This window comes from Zootoca vivipara, chromosome 5, assembly GCF_965207765.1.
Source record: "Zootoca vivipara chromosome 5, rZooViv2.hap1.1, whole genome shotgun sequence".
Lineage (NCBI taxonomy): Eukaryota > Metazoa > Chordata > Lepidosauria > Squamata > Lacertidae > Zootoca > Zootoca vivipara.
Window position 1 is genome coordinate 33595126 of NC_142588.1, and position 21092 is coordinate 33616217.

Below are 21092 nucleotides of genomic sequence, written 5' to 3' on the forward strand. Positions count from 1 at the left end.
GAGCAGGCAAATGCTTTGAAGAGTCTCTGCTGTGACATCTAAATAAAGAAAAGAAGAGAATTTGCAATGCAAATTAACTGGCTTTTGCTATGCTTGGAATTAATCTATATACAGCGATGCATCTTTGGATCACCCATGCAACTTTCTAAAGGGCTAAAGGCAGCTTCTCTCCTGAGGTGCCTATTATCATTTTGAAAAATTACTATGAAGTTTCTAATGACACATACAGCATCACATCTAGTTTTGACCCTTAAGCTGCAGAGCATAACCTTATGCATGTTGAACCAAAATTAAAACCAGAAAATTAACTCAAAAGTGACTCAAGCTTATCAGAACATCACTTTATGATTCACTTTAAACTGAGCCAACCTGTTGAAAAGTCCAGCCCAATGCATTATTTATTATTATTATTATTATTATTATTATTATTATTATTAGTTATACCCCACCCACTCTGGGCGGCGTCCAACAAAACATTAAAACACAGAAATCCATCAAACATTAAAAGCTTCCCTAAAGTCTCTCGCTTGGACTACTGCAATGCGCTCTACGTGGGGCTACCTTTGAAGGTGACCCGGAAACTACAACTAATCCAGAATGCGGCCGCTAGACTGGTGACTGGGAGCGGCCGCCGAGACCACATAACACCGGTCCTGAAAGACCTACATTGGCTCCCAGTACGTTTCCGAGCACAATTCAAAGTGTTGGTGTTGACCTTTAAAGCCCTAAATGGCCTCGGTCCGGTATACCTGAAGGAGCGTCTCCACCCCCATCGTTCTGCCCGGACACTAAGGTCCAGCTCCGAGGGCCTTCTGGCGGTTCCCTCACTACGAGAAGCCAAGTTACAGGGAACCAGGCAGAGGGCCTTCTCGGTAGTGGCACCCACCCTGTGGAATGTCCTCCCACTAGAGGTCAAAGAGAACAACAATTACCAGACCTTTAGAAGGCATCTCAAGGCAGCCCTGTTTAGGGAAGCTTTTAATGTTTGATGGATTTCTGTATTTTAATGTTTGATGGATTTCTGTATTTTAGAATTTCTGTTTTGTTGGAAGCCGCCCAGAGTGGCTGGGGGAACCCGGCCAGATGGGCGGGGTATAAATAATAAATTATTATTATTATTATTATTATTATTATTATTATTATTATTAACAGTATTTAGTCAAAAATGCAAGTTTCACCTTTCCCTTTCTCTTGTAGGCTTCTGTGATAGCAAAACCGTACAGATTTAATCCATTCAAATGCATGTGAGCAATGCATTTGAAATCTACTTTCATCAGGCGATAGCCTCAGTTTGAATTGTTTCCAGTCTCTAGATATTTGAGCTTCCTTGTTTAAAAAACATAAGAGGAGTTCTATTCTTAGCGACACTTGCCGGTTCCAAAGATGTCAACAATGGTCTAATGACTTCCTGGGCAGGCCACACATCCCAGGCCAAGACCGACTACTGGAACATACCCTCCAACATTTCTCCGTTGAAAATAGGGATGTCCCATTCCATAATGATAATTTTACTATTTATATCCCACACATCTTACTAGGTTGCCCCAGCCACTCTGGGCAGCTTCTAACATATATAAAAACATAATAAAACATTTAAAAACTTCCCTAAATAGGGAGGGGTTAGATAACTCCATACCCTCCAACATTTCTCCAATTAAAACAGGAATATCCTACCATACCATCCAACATTTCTCCAATGAAAATAGAGACATCCTAGATGGTGGAAGAAGATTGAAAAAAAATTAAAATAGGAAAAAAATATATATATTTGAAAAAATATTGTAGTATACTGTATAGAAAATTATTTCCCTTAGTGAAGATAATATAGGCTATGAGCGTTAAAATTAAGATTTTGATGTAGAGTTAGTAAATGTAGAATTTAAACAATTGGTTAACAGATAAATGAATAATTAAATTAATATCTGGTTATTAGATGATGGTGAATAAACTGCTAAAGATGTATCACAATGAAACTCAGAAGGAAGGGATCGAGGGAAGTCATTTGATGATGTTAATGAAAATAAGGTTCATATAAGAAATGTTTGCACAGTATATGCTTTTTTAGATTTGTTTGTTTCATTTGTATTGTTGTATTTTGTTCTCTTTTTGTCTGTTGTTTCTTATAAAATGAATAAATATTATATTAAAAAAGAAAAGAAAATAGAGGCATCCTAAGGGAAAGTGGGACATTCCAGGATCAAATCCGAAACCGGGGTGGCTTCTCTAAATCAGGGACCTCCCTGGAAAATAGGGAGACTTGGAGGATCTGCTGGAAGGAGGAGCGGCATTGTTTGGCTTGAGCAAGATGCAGCTCAGGCAGGCAGCTTGCCAACATCTGTAGCCTAAACAGAGCAGAGCAGAGCAAGTTGCAAGCAGCTAACAGAGAAGGGGACAGAGGAGCATTCTGCTCATGGCTTCCAAAGCAAAACAAAACTGCAAGTATGTCACATTTTCAAAAGTTGTTGGGTCTCATCTGTTTGTCTTGGGAGACAATGAAAACGTGTGAAGTCAAACCGTTGGAGAGTTACAGTGCCTGTTGTGTTTGCATTCCAAAAGTAATAAAATAAAATATTGGGATAAATTTGGCCATTTAACAAAAAATCTTGTCACAAGTAGAGATTTGCTTCAGTATGTCCAATCCTTACAAAAGCTGCTGAATGGTTTTAGGATTAAGTGTTGATTTATGACCTTTCCCCAGAAAACCGACTGTCCCTGCCCAAATAAATCCTACTGATAGTTGTACCATAAAATGTTATTCATCCCCTTTCCACTGTCTTTTGCCTGCCTCTGAAATACATTGAAATGCCTACTGTGGAACTTGTAAATGTAACAAGAAACAAAGCAGCAGGTCTAAAATAAGAAATCTCATAAATTATTGTGGAGCTGGTTCAGCTCCCTCCAGCTAAATCAACGATTGCACTTTAGCTGTACTTGGCTCTTGGTGGAAGAAAATAAGCATTCAACATCTCCATATGAGGTCACACATCACATGGATCAAAATGCAACTTTAGCTGGACTGGGTCCATAAGCTGTAACACCCCTCCTCTGTTACACTATGATATTCCTGTACGTACCTAGGGAACTCTATCACTAGATCATGGGCAATGGTTTTTTGCTCAGGGGGTGTTCACACTGATGCCACCTCCACATCCAGTGCTAGTTTTTGAAACTACAGTTGCACGTAGAAGCTTTTAATGTTTAACAGACCATTGTATTTTAATATTTTGTTGGAAGCTGCCCAGAGTGGGCAGGGCAGGGTATAAATAATAAGTTGTTATTATTGTTATTATTATTATTATTATTATTATTATTATTATTATTATTATTATCCTCCATATTCATCCAGTATTGCTGTTTGATGCATTTCCCCCCCTCAAACTAACTTCAGTCCGACCAGAAAACTAGATGCGGAGTATGCAGTAACATGGACATAACCAACAGCCACCATACATGGGCAAATGAGAACACATGCACAGATGACAGCTTCATGAAGAGTTTGTGGCGGGGTCTGGGAGGGGGAACAAAACATCATGCACATTGGGTGGGAACATCCTCACCTTCTTTCTGATGTGAACAACAGTGTGCAAGTGCAGCTTGAAAGGCTAATGTGTACATATCCTAATAATCTCTGGAGCAGACTTCAGATTTCATGGGGGAGTCTGCAATGGGGCGAAAGGAATCACCTTCCTCATTTTACTGATGGATGTTGAACATCGCCCTAAGATTCCACAAATATCCTGAAATGTAAATGAAAAATAGAAAAGATTGACAGGGTCTATTGACTTATCATGATATAAGCTCGTTCTGGAGCATCTGTTACGTCACGCTCAAAGAAAGCTGTGGCAGATTAACCCATGTTTCTACTTCCCCTGGCAATGAATTGATTGTTTCCTTAGTATAATGACTGCTTCCATTCTCTACTGGGAAAATACAAAGAGTTACGTCAGAGGATTTTGGGAATATGATTTCTTATGTGGTGGTTCTTGCTGCAGCAGAAGCCATATAAGAAAACAGTTGTGTGTACCTTGGAATGACTAATTATTCAAAGGCAAACGTGTTCTTTATAGATGGAAAGCTGATCCAGCTACTGCACCACATTGATGGAGGTTCTCCCCATGATCTGAATTATTTCATAGAGAAGGTATTCTGACTATGTTACCAGTAGAGAACTCTGCCTTATTAGGCTGAGACAGGCTTCTCAGAGGCGCTACATTTTCCCACATTCCAAGAAAGATTGTGGATAACTAATAAGTAGCCAAAAATTACCTTTATGCTAAGCTAAGCTATAAAATACATATTTTTTTTCTTTAAAAAAATCCAAGTGACATAACCTATTAAGAGAAATGTATCACATCATTGCACAGATGTCAGAATGGTGACTGTGAGATTTTTGCCTGGCTCTGGCATGTATGACACAACATGCTTCTTTAAACCATCTGGTTGTAGCTTTCTAAAATTATCCCATGGCCTGGTGCGGTGTTAACTGAGTTAAACTGCTGACTGGTGTGTCAGCCTTGGCCCATGTTTCCTTATGGTACTGTGTGTGAGCAGAAGTGTGGTGAATGTTGACATTTACCAGTAATTCTGAATAATTTCAGAGGTCAATGTCAGAACTCTATGGAACACTATAGTGCAGGCCTGGGGATCCTTTGGCCTTTAAAGGCCTTTAAAGAAATGTTCAGAGTAATGACAGTGAGATGAGAAAGGGGAAGGCCGCAATTCAGTAGCAGGGCACATCCTTCACAGGCAGGAGGTCCCACGTTCAATTCCTGCCATTTCCAAATAGGGCTGAGAAAGAGCTCTGCCTGACACTTTCTAACTACCCCACACAGAGCTACTTTCTTTGTTACCTTAATGGTCCATTACCTCACCAGGAAGCTAGCCTGGCTATTATAGGAATTGAATCCCTACTGGATCGAGGGATTAGGAAGGAGCTCATACACACAGCCTACCTTCCCCCAACTCATAACAATACTTTTTGTGGTAATTAATAGGGACCATTGGAGTGCATGGGCAAGCTCAGTACAACTTTCCCTCCTAGAAAACTCATAGATCAATATTCTAATTCCATGGTATACAGCTCTTTGAAGAACAGCATAAAACAGCAAATAGACCTCTATTCATTTTCCTGTGTTTTCATTTTTAGCACATGCATTTCTGGGCAGCTTTGACTAATAATGGCTTACATTTCTTTAGGGTTCTATTTCTTCCACAACACACTGCTTCTTTTGAATCTTCCATAAGCAGATACAGTATTTCCAAGAATGGATACACACACAAAACCCTCCCAAACCTGCTGCAACTTTTAAGCTTCTTTTCCATATATTTATAGCTTTTACTTTACAAAGTCCCCTCCCTTAAAGAACATTCCATAATTTCTCCTTCACTAAGCTTTTTACCAAACTGCAAAAAGTCACACCCATCATCACTTCCTCCAGTGGATGCCAAAGAGAAAACACAATCTCTTTTTTCCTCTCTCTTATTCTAACTTAACTGTTTCTTTGTGCTCTTCCAACTCACTTAACACTTTCCATGTGCACTTTATTCCTTTCAAAAAACACAGGTCTGGCTCTCAACTTCTGACTTTTTTTTTGGACCTACTAGGAGAAACAACACTAATTTGGAAGTGTTGTTAAAATCTTGCTACCATTTCCACATTATAACACAAGCCCATGAGCTCAGTGGTGCCATAAGTCCAGGGTTTAGTAGGCGTGTGTTGAGAAAGGCAATTCTTCAAGTAAACTGGTTCCAAGCTGTTGAGGGCTTTATATATTAATAGGAAACCTTAAATTTGGCTTGGTAACAAATTGGCAGCTAGCTCAGACCTTTGAGCAGAGGTGTAAAATGCTGATAGGATCTCACTCCAGTCAGTAATTATCAGGGCCAGCCCAAGACATTTTGGTGGCTAAGGCAGACCCCAAAATGATGCTCCCCTCCCTGCCAGGGAATAAGAGGTGAGGGAAGATCTACATCAGGAACAAGGGGGGTGGGAGAGACTGACATCAGGATCTACTGATCTGGAGAATCCTGCCGCCTGAAGCAGTCGCCTCACCTTGTCTCAAGGGTGGGCCGGCCTTGGCAATCATCCTGCAGCATTCTGCACTAACTGCAGTTTCCAGACCAGCCACAAGAAATGTCCCATATAGATTGCATTGCAGTAATCCAACCCTGAAGCTACCAGTGCCTGGATTACTGTGGTCTAGCTAGGCTGGCCCAGGAACACAGTTGTTGCAACAGCTGAAGCTGATAAAAATTGCATTTGTGTAATTAATATCACATCTAGTTTGGCTCTCGAGCCGTTAAGAAGAAGGTTTCTGTAGAGAATCAAGAAAAGGAGAGAATCCTGAAAAGAACTTTATAGACCCAGACTGTGGACCCTGCTCAGCTGGGATGCTTCAGAACCACACTCTCAGCATCTGTTGTGGTGATGGTGAGTAAGAATAGAAAGCAAGCGAATTCTTCATCTTGACGGCACAGAAATAGGGATGGGGAGAGAAATTCAGTTCTATTTGCATTTAAAGGTGAGCCAAACCAATACGCAAACATTTGCAAAAATGTGTTTTTTAGGCAAAACTGCACTTAGACACATGTATATTGGGAGAAATTTGCACTAAAATGCTGAATAAATTACAAACTGATGTGGAAAACTGAACTTAATATTAGGAAAAATGAGAAACTGAGAGCAATCAGAAGTGACAGAGTCACCCACTGATATAAGCAACTGAGGGTAGGTCAAGAAGGGAGTGTGTTCATTCTGAGGATCAAGCTGGAAATATCATAAACTGGTGAGCTATGCTATGCTATGTATTCTGAGCTAAAAAGAAAGAAATTAAAATTCATCAACATGATAACCCAAGTTTTGTGCCAAGAAAAAGCAAATAACCTGTAAAGACACTTCAAATTAGCATAATTTTTCTCATTTGTGTTGCAACTTCTACCATTTTGCATAATGTATTCTGTATAATGTATTTATAAAGAACTGGGAAGTACAAGAGGCTATGCAGCACAGTGAAGAGGCATCCTTGATCCCTAGAAATCTTGTTCAGCCCTCTCATTGGCTTCACTAGACAGTGTTCATAATGCAGGCCTATCCAAGCCAGCCTGTCTCTTTAAGATTGCCAAGGCTCTCTAGCCCGCCATCACTTACAAGCAGAGAACTTGTGTATCCTTTCAATAGACTGAATACAGGATGGGTTCCATCAGTCAGGGAAGGGGAAAATATACCATCTCCCAAATAGGGGATTCTCCAGCTGATATGACTGGTGATCCTGTTGAAACCCTAGACGAGCTCTGGGACATCTGAATGGCTCAGGCTGTTGACACAATCACCCCTGAGAACCCTCTCCCACTTTGTGGAGCTTGCTTGCCTCCATAGCTGCCAAGTTTTCCCTTTTCTCACGAGGAAGCCTATTCAGCATAAGGGAATTTCCCTTAAAAAAGGGATAACTTGGCAGCTATGCTTGCCTCCCCTTTGGCCTCTTGTCTTTTGAAGTCTTATTAAAACTATTAAAATTGGCTGTTAGGGTCCTTGTTTGCATTTCTGCCAGACTCAAAGGGTTATTTCCACCTTCACAAGCTTAGTCTTCCTGATGCATGTGCATATAATTGGGATTTGTCAGAGAAAAGCAAGCTACTTTTGGTTCTGGTGAGAGACAAACAAGCTTGGTGCTCTCTGTACTTCCCCTCATAAATATTTGCCTTGCACCCCAAGGTTTCACTTCTGCATGGGGTTAGAGGGAACATAAGGGAAGGAAAGTGTAGGGGCTGTCTACCAGAGAGTCCCTTGCTTGACTGGCCTACCCAGACTCCCAGTCATGGCAGGAGTGAAGCAAGAGTTCCCCTTACATTATAGTGCCCGCATACTTAAGTTTAAATGATATTTTTGCATCTATAAGGACTAGAAACATCTAAATAAATACAGAATTCTTAGGAAGATGACTTTTGTGAACAATGCCGAATTCTGTGGCTACCAAACAACAACCCATACAAAACAGGCAGAACAGCAGAGAATTCTTCCTAGAGGTGGTATCCTGAGCACATCCAGCCCAAGTGGCTGGTAGTTTTCTTTATTGACAAAGCATGAACTTACAGGAGCTCCCAAGGTGCATTAAACACACACAAACATGTTTCTGGTGGCTAGGTAGCTCTTACACAGAAGTTGTCACTGTGCTTGCCACTTTAGTCCCCGACCCCCGGTCTGGGGGGGGGGGCGGTGGAGGGGATTTTGCCGGGTCCCTCCCTTCAAGCACTGTCTTTCCCTCAGCCCCTGGCACATCCTGTCCTTCCTCCAGCTTCAGCTTCTGTCCCACGTCCTGTACCTCCTTCCCCGTCTCCAACTGCTCAGATCCATTCTCCAGCTCTGGCTCCTGCCTCATTGGAGGCACAAAACCCCATAAAGTGCCACTCCATTCGGATCAACCTCTGGCTCCAATCAGCGGTGGAGGAAGCCACTCGGGCATATGGGGCACACCACAGGGCCTCCGGAGTTTGCCTGCCTCCTCCCACACAGCCGCCCTACAGCTGGGGGGGAGGCAGCGGGGGGACCGTTCGGGCAGGGCAGAGTGTGCGTGCACCCAAGCCACCACATCTCTCCCAGGAGAGACACGTGGCTCGGGCGCACTGCAGGCCCCGCAGTGAGTGCCACCCGGCATTTTGTTACCCCCCCTCAGTGGTGACACCCGGGGCGGCCCACACCTACTGTACCCCCCTTCCTCCACCCCTGGCTCCAATACCTTTTTCACTCACTCCTCAGACCCTGACAGGTGGAAATACCATGAGACCTCAAATGCCTGTGGTTGATTCCAGACAACCAGTTTAATTAGCATCCATTCTAATTTGTTTGCAGGGAGGTTAGATGACATTGTGTCAAAGTGCCTTTTCCCATCACTTTCCCTGTTGCAAAGAGTGCTATCTATGGGGGAAGAGAGGTTTTTTTTAAACAAGCAGATTTAATTGCGCGGCCTGAATTTGCTGGGATGTGATTGAATCCCATCTCCAAACAGTGACAGACTGGAAATGCCCTAGGTGCCATTAAAAGAAAAAGAAAGAACAAGGAGATAACATTTTCTTCATTGTCTTCAATGGTTTAAATGGAAATGAAAGTGCTGGTTTTGACCTATAAAGCGCAGGATCCCAATATCTCTCCCCATATGAACCAATCTGGACCCTGCAATCATCATAGGAGGCCCTTCTCTGGGTACTCCTTCTATGGGAGATCTGGAGGATGGCAACAGAAGAACGTGCCTTTTCAGTGGTGGCTCCCCGTTTGTAGAATGCTTTCCCCAGGAAGGCTCGCCTGGTGCCATCATTACATATCTTTAGGCTCCAGCGAAAACCATTTCTTTTCCACCAGGCCTTTGGCTTTTAATTACCTGTGGCCTCCTACAGTAGGTGGGATCTTCTAGTCCTGCCTTTAAAAATATAAATGAGTTTTAGGTTTCCTCCACCCTGTTTTGTTTTGTGCTGGTTTTAATGTATGTGTTATTGATTGATTGTTTTAAGTTGCTCCAAGTTACTTTTTTTAAAGGGGGCACTAATACAGTCAGGGGTTCCTTTACCTTTACTAATAAGTTTACTAAATAAATAATAATATTAAATAATTGCTACATGTAATTTTAGTAAAGAATCATTAGGCAGCAAAAGCAAGGGCAATGTTAGCTATACAGTGTATTGGCTGTATGTTCATCCTGTCAGTCACAAGAGATAGCTGGAGTTCCGTCAGTGCCTTCTGTTACAAGCAGAAGAGATGGCATTCTCCAGTGTTTATCTGCTGAATGTTTCAAATTGCAAAGAACTGAAACTCGATCGCAAAGTTGTCAGCACTCAGGCAAATGACTTCATGAGCATTTTTAAAAATAACAGTGTGCAAGGGCATCAGATGAGTGTGCACTGCAGCCTTTTGAGGGAAAGTGGTTTTGAGATGACTGAGATGCTCAGCCCTGGAAAGTACCGTGGCTCCTGAACTTGCACAGTAGGAGCTAATAATAAACACTCAGCACTCGCCCTTTCACTGGCATGAGGGCTAGCTGGTGTTCACCGTTGCTCCCCTTATTGAGATGGTTGACCTCTACAAATTCATCAGTTTGCCCTCTAGGTTGGATGAGTGAAGAAAGAGAAAGACAGTACAAGCCACAACCATTTTATGCTTGTCCGATATGTGTGTAACTGTGCACATTTGCATTGCCGCAACCTGGAAGTGGCCAAAAAATGGGGCAGGGTAGGAGCAGGCTTATACACACTCTGCCAATGCACACGGGGGGTCAGGAACATAACCCCTGTGCAAAACAGCTGTTGCCTGTACACCAAAAGGAAAGACAATGGTTGCCTCCAGATGACATGAATATTGTGCAATCAGCCTGAATTCTACACATACAATCTACAGGGGGGATCAGACAGTGTCATCAATTGGTTGTTACCCCACTCTTTTCTCTCAGGTTTCCTCTCAAATTTCACACAACTAAACCTTGTGTGTGTGTGTGTGTGTGTGTGTGTGTGTGTGTGTTATGCAAGAGCACTGTGGTGTAATTTTTTGTGTTGGTGTGGGGATGATCTATGACATCATGGGGGTTGTGCTTTAATACCACACTTCTGCTACCCTACCTTTCAATTGGCAAAAAATGTTGGTGGTGCTTCCCGACACAATCACGAAACCACTGGTCTGCTTTACAGCAACCAGTGGCAGACCTACATTTTTGGGGCCCTGAAGCTTGAACTGTTATGGGGGCCCCTTCACAACCAGCAGCAAGGTTTGGGTAATCACTGTTATCTTATTCAATGCTATGTTTAAAATTTACACATTACATTGATGATCTAAACCAGAGGTGGTTAACTTGTGACCTTCCAGATGTTGCTGGCCTCCAATTCCTATAAGCTGCAGGCCTTATGGCAAATAGTTAGGGACGATGGGAGTTGCCACAGCTTAGCTTTGTTGTTGTTTAGTCGTTTAGTCGTGTCCGACTCTTCGTGACCCCACGGACCATAGCACGCCAGGCACTCCTGTCTTGCACTGCCTCCCGCAGTTTGGTCAAACTCATGTTCGTAGCTTCGAGAACACAGCTTAGCTACCCCGATCTAAATTCAAAGCTTGATTGCAAACTAAGGAAAACTATTAAGGTTGCAGCCATAGGGGAGGGGAAAGTCAGTCTATTGCAGGAGGCCTTCAAAGCTCAGAGGTGTTCTCATCATGTGTTGCATGTCCCAAAGGTCCCATGTCCCATGGGTTGCATGTCCCAAAGGTGAGAATGAATATAAATAGCCTGAAAACCCAAAAAATACTTTTGGCATACCCCAAAGCAATGCTATATGGAATTTTTGCCATTTGATTTTGTTTTGTTTATCTGCTGAGTCTTTCTCACTCGTCGTTGAGGGGTGGGGATCCTGTATGTTAGCAAAGAAGAACTTCAAAGAGCATTTCCAGATTGCTGGTGTATTTTCCAAATGTAAGTCATGATGATACCCCTAAGCAACATTATGATCCTGATCAAGATTGGGGTACCATTACCAGCACTATGCATCGGGCCAACACACCTCCTGCTGAAGAAAATTGGAGTTTTCTCTCGCCCACCACCCTGCAAATTGCTGGCATGCAGGGGTGGAGTCATCAAAATCAGGAAATAGCAGGGCAAAAAGGTTGAAGCTCCCTTGTGTCTCATGCTAATGGGGTCTCAGTATGGATCGGCTTTTGTGTTGGGGAAAAGCTATTTTGCGCTATTTTGCCTAGTTTGGCCCAAAGTTCCTTCAAATCTTATTTAAAGAGGTACTTGGCTGCTGGTTGGCTGAACTAAATACTCTGCCTAACTCTAACCCTTTGCTGGTAGTTGGAGGTAATCAGTTGTTTTCTCAAGAGCTGTTAATGAATGGAGATGTGTTTCTGAACAGGCAACATACCTGCAGAGCTATGTCTGTGTGAAGAGCTCTGCCTTTGTTTCAGCTGGAGCTGGCTAAAACTGAGGCATCTCTGGGATGCAGCTGTTGCTTTTGGGAGTCAAATGCAGGTTAAGTGTTTGCACCATCGGCCTTTAGGCGTCTTTCTCCCAAAGTGCTCTGCTTGTATATTTGTATTTGTATTATTATTAATTAAATTTGTATACAGTGGTACCTCTACTTACGAATTTAATGCGTTCCGAACACACATTCGTAAGTCAAAAAAAAAATTGTAAGTCGAATCCCATAGGAATGCATTGGGAGAAAAAATTCGTAATTAGAAGCAACCCTATCAAAAAATTTGTAAGTAGAAAAAATCCTATCTAAACCGCATCCAAGATGGCGGACGGAGCTCCATTCGTAAGTAGAAACATTTGTAAGTAGAGTTATTTGTAAGTAGAGGTACCACTGTACTGTCCTATACTCGTAGATCTCAGGGTTGTTCACAACATAAAATCACAATATAAAAAACACAAAATAAGAACAAAAACAAACCGATAACCCCCCCTTCCACAACACATTCAATGGGGCATTGGATGTCAATCAGCCAAAGGCCTGGTTAAAGAGGAACGTTTTTGCCTGATGCCTAAAGGTGTATATTGAAAGTGTCAGCTGAACCTCCCTGGGGAGATAATTCCACAAGTAGGGAATCACTGCGAGGGAAAAAGCCTGTTCTCATGTTGCCATCCTCCAGAATTCTCATGGAGGAGGCACGTGAAGAAGAGCCTCAGACTCTGGGTAGGTAGACTCTGGGTAGGAGAGACAGTCCTTAAGTATTGCGGTCCTGAGCAAATATCATGAAGACACTGTAAGTCTGCAGAGCTCTCACACTCAAGGAAACGAATCTTTTGTCATGTTTCCACTGGACTTCCCAGTGCTATGGGAAGCAGGGAACGATTTAATGGCATTTTCACTGCAAGCAGATTGAAGCTCTTTGTTGTTAAAAAGAACCTTTTGGTTAAAGGAAATTTGCTTCTTAAGCCTTGCTGATGGAAGAATAAATGAGCCTTTCATTTGCTAACACTTTCACTGCATTTTCGCTGATGCATCACAGTTCATGAATTCTTTGTCCATCCACAGGTTGGCCAGATGCCAAGCTTATGCAAACAGTTGTAGCAGCAACTTCAATCTGCAATTTGCCATCTGAGTGATACAGACTTATATTAGTCTCTTCAAACCTGTCTTTCCTTATGAGCTCATATCTGTGGCTTCTGACAGATCTGAAAGTGGCCATCTGCCAGCTGCACAACTATGCTAGGAAAAATGATGTATTTTAAAGTCAAAGTGGCAAAAAAAAACCTGAAATTCCATGTGCAGCCATAGAAAAACAAAATATTTTGGAGGAGCTGGCCAAGGTGAAAAACTGAAACCAATGTTACAGAACAGGTGGATTCTGTGCCCACCTTAATTCAGAATCTAAGACTTCAACCAAATTTTTTTTTGTTTTTTTAAGGTGATAAATGCAGACAGAGTTTTCTATCACATAATAAGAAACACCCTATTCAGAGTTTGGTAAAAATATAGTAGATTGATGGAACCTAAAAAACCCTGATGGATATCGCCAATAGAGGCAAAGGCCATCAAAAAGAAGAACATGAAAGGAACCTGGCTAACATATAACTCATTATTGATAGAAGAGGAAGGCCAACTCAAACTCAGAAAATATGAGGAAATCAAAGACCAGCTCTCCGGTTGGCTGGAATACCATCAAATTCATGAGACGTATAAACAGGACAGAAGGAATGGATTTGACAATGAGCCCTCGAAATTTGAAAAGGAACTATTAAATAATAAAGTTAAAGACAATATCAAGAATGTACCGACTCCTCCTCGACTGGAAAGTCAGGGAGGAGGCGGTCAAGGTAGTTATGATCAGATGGGCTCAAGATATTGGGCACCCCATAATGTTGGCAGAATGGGAATACCTCTGGAAAACATCCATGAACTTTATGGCGTGTTATAATATTAAAGAGAATATATTGAAGATGCAGTACAGATGGTACCTTACCCCAACAAGGCTTTCCAAGATTTATAAAAACATAGCGAGAAATTGTTGGAGGTGTGGGAAAAGTAACAAAGACATGTACCACATGTGGTGGACGTGCAGAAAGATAAGAGAATTCTGGGGTCTTGTCTATGATGAATTGGGAAAAAACTTTGGAACAACTTTTTTTAAAAGGCCAGAAGCATTCCTGTTAAGCATCATTGCTTAAGGATATCCCCCCAAAAAAAACTTAAGAGAAATATTCCTATATGCTATGGCAGCAGCCTGAATACTACCGTGTTTCCCACATTTTAAGACACCGTCTTATATTTATTTTACCCAAGAAAATAAGCCTATGGCTTATTTTCGGGGGGGTGTCTTTTTAATTTTTTTTTAACTGTAATTACGGCAGCCAGCGTTGCTGCTGCTGGGTTCCGGAGGCAGCCTGCAGGGTCGGTGCCCAGCTGCGCCGGTGCTGGACACTGGAGAGAGCAGGAGACTGAGCAGCCACTGCGGCATCGCGCTGCCAGAGACTCGCAGCCACTGAGGAGCTTGCGGCGCCGGGGCTTGCGGGCGGCTCTCGCCTTTCCGCCCTTTCTCCTGCTCCCGGGGGAGACGTGGCTTCTATTCCCCATTGCCAAGGAAACAGCCCGGGGGAGAGACGCCAGAGCTGAGGCGCCCCCCGCCCGCGGATCCCACGTGCCGCCGAAAACGGCAATGCTTAGGGCCCCCCACTCCTCGCCCGAAGTGGAGTAAGGCCCCCCGAGCGGTCCAGGGCTTGCTTCCGAATGCGCAGGGACAGGACTGCGCTGTTAAACTCTTTGCAAACTCCTTGCCCAAAAGAAAGCTGTCCTGCAGAGTGCCGGATCGAGGAGCCGGTCTGCAGAGTCAGCGCCCAGCAGCGCGGCGCTGGATTGAGGAGGCGGTGCTTCGTGCGGAGCTGCTGGGCGCCGACCCGGCAGGCCGCTTCCTCGATCTGGCGGCCTCCCGGGTTGGCGCCCAGCAGCGCCGCGCGGAGCACCGCCGGTCTGTAGAGTCAGCGCCCAGCAGCGCGGCGCTGGATTGAGGAGGCGGTGCTTCGTGCGGAGCTGCTGGGCGCCGACCCGGCAGGCCGCTTCCTCGATCCGGTGCTCCGCGCGGCGCTGCTGGGCGCCCACCCGGGAGGCCGCCGGATCGAGGAAGCGGCCTGCCGGGTCGGCGCCCAGCAGCTCCGCACAAAGCACCGCCTCCTCAATCCAGCGCCGCGCTGCTGGGCGCTGACTCTGCAGACCGGCTCCTCGATCCGGCAAGGAGTTTGCAAAGAGTTTAACAGCGCAGTCCTGTCCCTGCGCATTCGGAAGCAAGCCCTGGACCGCTCGGGGGGCCTTACTCCACTTCGGGCGAGGAGTGGGGGGCCCTAAGCATTGCCGTTTTCGGCGGCACGTGGGATCCGCGGGCGGGGGGCGCCTCAGCTCTGGCGTCTCTCCCCCGGGCTGTTTCCTTGGCAATGGGGAATAGAAGCCACGTCTCCCCCGGGAGCAGGAGAAAGGGCGGCAAGGCGAGAGCCGCCTGCAAGCCCCGGCGCCGCAAGCTCCTCAGTGGCTGCGAGTCTCTGGCAGCGCAATGCCACAGTGGCTGCTCAGTCTCCTCTCTCCCATGCCCAGCGCTGCTGGGAGCCGACCCTGCAGGCATGGCTTATTTTCGGGGTATGTCTTATATTTTACAAAGGCTTTAAAATCCTGCCATGGCTTATATTATGACTCCGTCTTAAAAAGGGGGAAACACGGTAGTAGCAAAGAACTGGAAAGGGGAAAATGCTCCGACTATAATGGATTGGCAGAATAAGTTACAAGAATTTGCCGAAATGGAGCAACTGACCAATAAGCTAGGGGTAAATCAAGACAAGAATTTGTACAAAATTGGGATAAATACAAGAGATATGTACAAAAATATACTAGTGGTTTTTCCTCTATGGCAGCATTGGATAAAGAAAGATATGAGATATAAGATTAATGGTACAACCTGCTGTAAGAATGTATTAGAAAATACATAGAGAGCAGGAAATTATGGTAGGTACATTCACTATCGGAAGAAAGCCATACAACGGGAATTGACAGGAAGTCCAAAGCTTTTATGTCATTTTTTGTTAATATCTTTGGTTAATACTCTTTGTTAATAATCATACACAGCCTCCGCCCAGCATACCTGAAAGAGTGTCTCCACCCCCATCGTTCTGCCTGGACACTGAAGTCCAGCGCCAAGGGCCTTCTGGCGATTCCCTCGCTGCGAGAAACAAAGCTACAGGGAACCAGGCAGAGGGCCTTCTCGGTAGTGTCACCCGCCCTGTGGAACGCCCTCCCATCAGATGTCAAAGAGATAAATAACTACCTGAAATTTAGAAGACATCTGAAGGCAGCCCTGTTTAGGGAAATTTTTAATGTGTGACATTTTAATGTATTTTAAATCTTCGTTGGAAGCCGCCCAGAGTGGCTGGGGAAAACCAGCCAGAAGGGCAGGGTACAAATAATGAATTATTATTATATATAAAAATAATAAAAAATATAACTGAAGTTTAAGGTTTATGAATATGTAAGAAAAGATAAGTATATGTTTTGGTTTCTTTTGATCCTACCCCCCCTTTTCTTTCCCTTTTTTATGTATATGAATGAAATTTCAATTTATTGTATGAGATGTCCGATATATATGTAATGTATTGCAAGACTATTAATAAAGGGGGGGGAGAGTTTTCTATTCATGTATTGTTTTGAGATTTTATACGAGTATTTTTCCTCTTTTGAGTCATCAAGGAATCATGGCCTATAGATGTAGACCGTTCTGCTGCTGGATCATGGGCTACTGGCATGGTTCAATGGTTCAATGGCTACTGGCAGCAATGGCTATGCTCTGCCTCCTCACTTGGAGCATCTAAAGTTGCAAGCCTATGTGCACTTAATATTATCTTACTGTGAAACTTACTGCATTATTTCAGTGGGAAATGCTTATAGTTGTGTGGTAAGAGAGTCAAACCAGAAGGTGTTAGCAGTTTTTATTTGGCAAAAGATTCAAAGATGGTCAAAGTTAGCTTGAATCAAAAGAAAAAATGGTCCTCCTCATTCTAGCTCTTACTAAGGCTAAGGCTGTAATCGTATATGCTTACCTAGGAGTAGAGTTTGGGGGAGAAATTCAGTTCAATTCATGCACAAATGCAAACACAGCCATCCTTTGAAATTCACACTTCTCCAAATTTTGCAATGCAGTTCTCCAGCCAAATAATGTATACATAAATGCATATACTAGGCTAAAGTGTGCATGTTAATGCATATGTTAGCAAAAATAACATGTAGAAAAGCATTATATTGGGGGTGGCTTTTTTAAAAGTGTTCATTATGCAAAATTGCATAAAGCTGTGTATACTGGAAGAAATTTGCTAGTGAATATTCATGATTAGTTTATTTTTAAAAAAACGCAGTGATGTGAAAATACGGACAACTGAACTGAAGATTCAGAGAAGCCAAGAGAAACCAAAGTTGACAGGCTTCCCCATCTCTACCTGGGTGTGAACTCAATTGAACTCTACAGAACTCTTACTTCTGAGTAGGTATGCATGGAATGTGGTTAATAAACCATTTAAGAATAAATGGATAAATATTATCATGATGCTACTCACTTTAAAGCTTTAGGACAGCCACTATCTATCACAGCATCTAAGACATTCATTCTGTGAGCTTTTTACAAAGAAAAAGAGGAAGATTCCAGTGAAGCCTTTTGCAGTATTTTCTGTACTGCAAGACAGAGTTGCTTAGTAAAACCTGCCAATTTAATTATGAAAATTCAGGGCTGCTTATTTGGTGATGATGTTGTGTTGTTTAGTCGTTTAGTCGTGTCCGACTCTTCGTGACCCCATGGACCATAGCACGCCAGGCACTCCTGTCTTGCACTGCCTCCCGCAGTTTGGTCAAACTCATGTTCGTAGCTTTGAGAACACTGTCCAACCATCTTGTCCTCTGTCGTCCCCTTCTCCTAGTGCCCTCAATCTTTCCCAACATCAGGGTCTTTTCCAAGGATTCTTCTCTTCTCATGAGGTGGCCAAAGTATTGGAGCCTCAGCTTCACGATCTGTCCTTCCAGGGAGCACTCAGGACTGATTTTCTTAAGAATGGATAGGTTTGATCTTCTAGCAGTCCATGGGACTCTCAAGAGTCTCCTCCAGCACCATAATTCAAAAGCATCAATTCTTCGGCGATCAGCCTTCTTTATGGTCCAGCTCTCACTTCCATACATCACTACTGGGAAAACCATAGCTTTAACTATACGGACCTTTGTCGGCAAGGTGATGTCTCTGCTTTTTAAGATGCTGTCTAGGTTTGTAATTGCTTTTCTCCCAAGAAGCAGGCGTCTTTTAATTTCGTGACTGCTGTCACCATCTGCAGTGATCAAGGAGCCCAAGAAAGTAAAATCTCTCACTGCCTCCATTTCTTCCCCTTCTATTTGCCAGGAGGTGATGGGACCAGTGGCCATGATCTTGGTTTTTTTGATGTTGAGCTTCAGACCATATTTTGCGCTCTCCTCTTTCACCCTCATTAAAAGGTTCTTTAATTCTTCCTCGCTTTGGTGATGATATAATACTATTTATCTCATTCTTTTCAAGTACGTACAATAGAAAGACTATAACCTTTAGAAAGCACAGGCTTTTCAAAGTACATGCAGGACCTCTTACCTTACCTACTTAAGACTCCACCTAGTGTTGCTTAAAAATAATTCACAGAAAGGATGAAGGAAAGGAAACTTGAAAGCACTAGTGGGCTGGAGCATTACAGCTATTCACTGGCTCTCTCTGACGTAGGGAGAAACTTTCCATCAACACAACTGCTGTATATTATATTAAATATCCATGGCAACACTTTAAAATACAACTCTATAAAACTGTACCTTTATCCATTTCACATTATAGAGATCACATACTGTAAATATTTTGCCTTCAATGCATCTGTGTGCAGTATGATGGATCTTCGTCAAATTACAATGGAAGCAGCAGATAGTGGAGGAAGTATTTATCAAAAGAGATGTTCCCATTCAAAGACAATAGTAGCTGTTGTTATAGTATAGTGCTGTGGAGGGGGCACTTGAGGAGTGCAAGATGCAGGGCATAATGTTCTAGGAGAAAGGTGGTCTTCTGGCTGTTGAAATCAGAGACACATGTCAAATAAGCTGAGGTCTTGAAGTCATCCAAATTTCTATACTAATCATGGAAGCGCCAAAGAAGCAAGGACTGAGATGGTACTCTTCCCTTGCTTCTGACTGTGGGAGGGCATCTAAGATGCCTTCTTCTGGTTATTGACTAGTTTTCTGTGAGAGACCTAAAGCAAGTTTAGAAGGAAACCAATTTTTTAAAATCACAAACACAATCATGGTACAGTATAATAGACTTATAAGGCTACAATATTCAAAAGGTTATCGGATACACCTCCCTCACATCCTTAGTCCCAGTTCTCTTCCTCTAGTTCAAGGAAACATGGACATGAAGGACACCAGGGGGTTAGCAGACTTAGTGGCATCTGACCCTGTGCTCTTCCCTAGATCCCTGATCAGCTCAGATAACAAGAGAGAGAGCTTGGAGTGACTCAGGAGTTAACTCACATGCTACCTGACACTTTATTACAGTGATCCATTAGATCCCAAGAGTAAAGCAAAGGTCATCAGATAAATTTTCACTCAAGTGAGGTCTACTTGCTTCATACAAAATTTATTTATTTAGATACCAACTTTCAAGACTACACAGCTATCCCAATGTCTTTCACATCATTGGGTGGGTGGGACAATATGAAATCACCATTGCACAATAAAATCAGTACCATAAGCCAAGGGAAGACTGCACAGTGCAGGTGCAGCAGCATAACAACCTGACGCTCCAAACACTGTGTGCACACCATGCAGATCTACCTGGCACATCACTGCTCTCCTTCTCAGATACGTGGCACCATTTGAAGCTGTCCCACCCTGCCAACCACTATTGTACAGCTAGAATCCTGTCAGGAAGAATGCCCTCTTGTGTGTTGACATATATTGCACCCTAGGCAAATCCAGCACCACTAAGAGGGTGTGTCACCACCCCCAATCACAAACTCTGGGCAGGTTACCTGTGGGAACATGTAGACTATCTAGGTCCTAAGCTATGTAGGGCTTTATAAGAATAAATGAATGAATGTTTATTATTACGGCAAACAGCTACGGTAGCATACTAGGCTTTATATGTTAATATAAGCATCTTGACCTTAGCCTGGTAGTGTATAGCTGGCAATTGCAGCTCCTTCAGTGCCATTGTTACGTATTTTTTTGTGAGCTGCCCGACCGAACAGCCTTGCTGCTGCATTCTGCACTGGCTGAAGCTTCCAAACCAAACCTAACAGCATCTCCACAGAGCGTGCGGCAATAATCCAGCTACAGAAAATTAAAGTTTGGTTATTAATGCTAACATTTAATCTATTCATCAGTGCTCTTTACTTAAAATGATCTCTGAAAGAGTGATAATGCAAAAGTTGTCCCCATGAAAATAAAGCAGACATAATTAATAAAATAGCTGAAGCATACATCAGGCATTAAAATAAAAATAGAACTTTATACGGTGGTAATGTAACATACAGTACCTATGACTCATTTCTAACTATAGATCAATTTTCAATACAGGAGGGGAGGCAGGCAATTTGAACCAAGCAAGCATTGACATGTTTTCCTAGCCTTTAAAAATGTTAATCTAAGATTTCAGTGCTTGTTCCTCTTCTGTGGCAACCAACACCCTGACTTTAGGCACTTCATGGGGTAATATTGCTAATTCCCACGCACCCAACACAGGGTATTTTTAGGCACGCATTAAAGCTCTCCAGCTGGGAATCAAAACCACAACATGGTATCTCACTCGAGGTATTATTTCTAACCACTGCCATTCAGATGGCACTTAAGTCACACATCCTTAGTTATACTGTATTTGCCAAATGCTAGGCTATGAGACTTTTCCCTTGAAGGATAGCATGATAGGTTCAGCAGTAACAAGCTCTAAATGTGCATTTGTTTCTTTTCCTCAGTATGTAGCAGCTCCTTTGTTGGTTTCAACAGATACCGGTAGTTAAAATGATATATATTATTTAACTAGCACATGAAGAGTGGTGTGAAAGAACTTGCAGGTTCTTATATCAGTCTAAGTGGTATAAATG

The 21092-nt window shown here is 43.1% G+C and overlaps 1 long non-coding RNA gene across 1 annotated transcript; it reads left to right on the forward strand.

Moving 5' to 3' along the window:
• The first annotated feature begins 581 nt into the window (after nt 1-581).
• LOC148685640 (uncharacterized) lies at nt 582-16640 on the forward strand. Its single transcript, XR_015950191.1, has 2 exons — nt 582-2439; nt 16075-16640. It is a non-coding gene; the product is annotated as an uncharacterized LOC148685640 (long non-coding RNA).
• The last annotated feature ends 4452 nt before the right edge of the window (nt 16641-21092 follow it).